The following is a 4,034-nucleotide window of genomic DNA, read 5'->3' as shown; positions in this document are numbered from 1 at the left end:
GACTGAAATCTCAAGGTCCAAATCAGGAGCAGAAAAAGAGAGAGCACAAGCAAGGAACTCAGGACCGCGAGGGGTGCACCCACACACTGAGACAATGGGGATGTTCTATTGGGAACTCACCAAGGCCAGCTGGCCTGGGTCTGAAAAAGCCTGGGATAAAACCGGTCTAGCTGAACATAGCGGACAATGAGGACTACTGAGAACTCAAGAACAATGGCAAAGGGTTTTTGATCCTACTGCGCATATTGCCTCTGTGAAAGCCTAGGCAGTTTGGATGCTCACCTCACTAGACCTGGATGGAGGTGGGTGGTCCTTGGACTTCCCACAGGGCAGGGAACCCTGATTGCTCTTTGGGCTGACGAGGGAGGGGGACTTGATTGGGGAAGGGGGAGGGAAATGGGAGGCGGCAGTGGGGAAGAGACAGAAATCTTTAATAAATAAATAAAATTAAAAAAAAGACATTAGCCAAGGCAAAAATGTCTCTACAAAGCAATAAATTAAATATTATGCTTAAAAAAAAGCCAAGCATGGGGGCTAATGGGAGGGAAGAGTGAAGGTGCCACTGGTTGAGCTCAGAATGACCCAGGGAGGACCGATCAGCTGAATGGGATCAGCTATGAAGATCTGAGGCTTATAGCCCTGGGACACCAGTTGTTGGTGACCCTGAGTTAGAAGCAGAAGCTCAGATAGCTGGACAAGGCAGTCATCGGTTAAATAGGTGGCATTTAAGTCATGAAGTGAATGAGCTCATCCATCAGTGAGTCACCCCCTATCTGAAAGTCAACTAAAAACCCAGAGTGCCACAGAGATATGAGATCATTTTTGAGGGGAGAGGAAAAAAACCATGATAGAGCATGGAAACTCAGCAAGTATTTATACCCCGGATCCGTTTTTAACTAGATATTGCAAAATGATTCAATAAAGGAGAGTCAACACATATATGCAGACAGTCAAGGCAGTGTTCTCCGAAGATGGATTGCAGCTGATTTAGGGAGGGAATTGTGACAGTCGTTGACCACAGCTTGCTTGTTACATGTCTCCCTCTACTCTACAGATTCTAAGGAGATCAAGGATGTAAAAACTGCTTGCCATTCCATGAGACCCAGAAGCTTGGGCCACCTCTGAGTTTATTCCTCTGTGTTTCTGTTCATTCTATTGTTCTAAATAAGCACTTGCACCTTTAGTAAGACATTTCCAGAAACATCAACACACACAGCGTAGAATTTGAAAATAATAAGAGCATTAAAAAAATCTTGTTATCTGTACAATGATAAGGAAGGCAAGAGATTAGTTAGAACAATGTATTAGTTGGACGTCTAGTTATAACTGTGTATCTGTGGCCCTGGTGCCCAGACTCTTCCAGGTAGCTGGCTGAAGTTCTGAAAGACCCTTAGGAGAGGAATGCCCTCTACCACTTAGGATCAAACATTTATTTGTGACTCTAAGATCATGCAGAAAAGAAGTCTTGTTGGCTGGCTTCACGGAGTTTCCAGACAGTGTTTTTCAGAGGTATCCTCCTGTAGGTTGGAGTCTTGGTGGGACTGAACTTTCCCTGGATCCCACTTGTTCAAGCACTCCACTCTTCACCCAGAACCTCCATCCACATGCAGTTAAAATTAGACCATCGGCAACGCTTGGTTCAGTTTCATCACTTGCAAAGAAGGCTCCCCATGAACCACTGATTGCTTTTGTTCCTTTCCTGGGGACGAAAATGTTTTCATACCCTTTAAGGGGAGGGCCTCCTCTTTCGAGCCTGCTCTGACTCTGAGATTGCTGTCAGCAGCTAAAGGCACTGACAGGACCAGTACTCCCATAGTTGGCCACACAAATACAAGGACTGGGTGGCCTCTGCTTGGAGTGATTTATGCTGGTTGGCGAGGACTCCGTGCAGAAATCTCTCCCAGACATCCAAAGCCCTGCTGCCTATATCCAGCAGTGAGCCCTTTCTTCACTCTCGCGCTGTGTGGAAAACAGTCTTCAAAGGGGCTTCATGTTAAGTCAATGTGTTGGTCAGGAGGGTGGGAAGGAGGCGCTGCATAAAGAGTAACAGAAGGGAGCCGACAGAGAGGTGGTGACATAACACTGTGGGGGCTGCAGCTTTATTATGGGCTGCACTGCCATCCTGGTGCAAACAGAATAGGTAACAATTAAGAGAGAATGATTCCAGTATGGCTCAAACCCACAAGATCATGTCTAATGTGGTCTTATTATTTGTTTATATGAAAGCTTAATAAATGAGTGCAGATTCAGACTGATCTGTAATTGGCTTGCTAATTCAGTACAAATTATAGGTTGAAGACCGGGCTTTTCAGCTGTGGGAAATTTTGACCTTCTCTCCAAGAGGCTATTAGAAATATCTGAGGATGCTTTGGGTTGTCTCAACAGGGCATTTCAGGGGAGGTTCTTCTTGCATTGAGTGGGTAGAGGCCAGGAGTGGTATTGAACATCTTACAACATAGGACAACTTCTCCCCGCAAAGAATTATCCAGCCTCAAGTATCAACTGTGCCACAGTGGATAAACCCTGTCCCAGGGCTACAGACAAGTCGTCAGGTTTGGACCTATGACTGGAGCACAGTAATGTCTAGTCATGCTTTACCCAGGAACACCAGGGATGTATTTAAAGCACGGGCATGGAGTGTGTCCCACCTCAGAGATGCTTGCCTTCAGAAGTCCGCCATTATGGTTTAACCCCGTAGTTGGATATTTGGAGGATGAGAGTTTGGTCCCACCGCCTCAGTAGCCAGAAGACAAGGAGTTTCGGCCAATTCACATGGAGCCCACTATAGTGACACCTCTCACCAGTGAGTCCTTCTGAAGAAGGCCCTTTAAAAATTCGATTGTTCAGACGATGTATCTTGATGAGTGGCAAAAGTGTCTTACTTCTCAGCTTCTAAGTGTTCCTGCTAATCGAATGTCACACAATGGCCATGGAGAGCCATGTTTTTGGCCAACATCTTCTGTATATCATTTCCCTCTGAGGGATGATGATGCTTTCTATATGACCACTCCACAAGGCACAATCTTTAGCCATTGTCTGTCTTCCTTCTCCAGATATTTCCATCCTAAAAGCCACATTAAGTGTTTAAGAGCTGCTCGAAAACGGCCCCCTCAATAGTTGCTTCTGTTTGTTGCCTAATGCGCTTTAATGCCTTGTGGAGGAAGGGCTTTGCCGACGTGAAGGGCTGCAAAGAGGTCACATGTAAAGATAGACTGTCTGAAACTTTCCCTCTGTCCTAAAGATTCTCGCCCCACCCCCACCCTGTTAGTCTCAAAGACTCCAGGCTGGCCTTGAGTTCTCTATGTAGCCAAGCGTAACCTCTGTTCAATCCTCTCCTCTGGCTTCTGCTGGTCAACAAATTCTCCCTCTTAGCCTGACATCTAGGTATGTGTTTTGTATTCTCTCATATGTATTACTGGAATCTATGCTAATCTTGGATTTTTTTTTCCCTTTCATACCAGAAAAGCCTTTCTTCAGCATTCCAGAGACTTCCATGGTAGTATATAAGATCTCCGGTTGAATTCTGGGCCTTGTGATGGTGTCTGCCCTGGGATGCATCTTCTCGGCTCAGGGCAGCCTGCCTGACTGCAGAGCCGGGGTTTCTGAATCGGAACCCTGCCACTTGTCCATAGGATAGACAAGCAATGTTGCAGAGTAGTGAGGAGGATCTATCCAGACCTCTAGGCCTAGGTGGAGAAGCAGAGGGCAGGAGGAAATGGTGCTTATCTTCATCCTCTTGGCAGAGGCCGGGGAAAGTTTGCTGCCCAACAACTCCATCACTGCTCCCCGACTTTATACGCCCCTCTCCACAAGGCACTCAGAGCAGGGAGAGAGCAGGCCTTTCTTTGGGTTAGCCTTCATTCCCCGAACCAAGCTGTGACGAGCCACTGGTTTCGACCCTATAAATTATTCAAAATTCCACCTTCACATTGAGATTGGAAAATCAATCTCCCTGATTAAAAAGTGACCAGCTTCACATTGCCAAATGTTTCTTTAATCTTTTAATTATGTCTAGTTACAGACAGCAGGAGTCG

Source organism: Alexandromys fortis, unplaced genomic scaffold (assembly GCF_014885135.2).
Source record: "Alexandromys fortis isolate MF-2015 unplaced genomic scaffold, M_Fortis_MF-2015_v1.1 scaffold_5, whole genome shotgun sequence".
NCBI classification, from domain to species: domain Eukaryota; kingdom Metazoa; phylum Chordata; class Mammalia; order Rodentia; family Cricetidae; genus Alexandromys; species Alexandromys fortis.
This window is presented reverse-complemented; position numbering follows the sequence as displayed.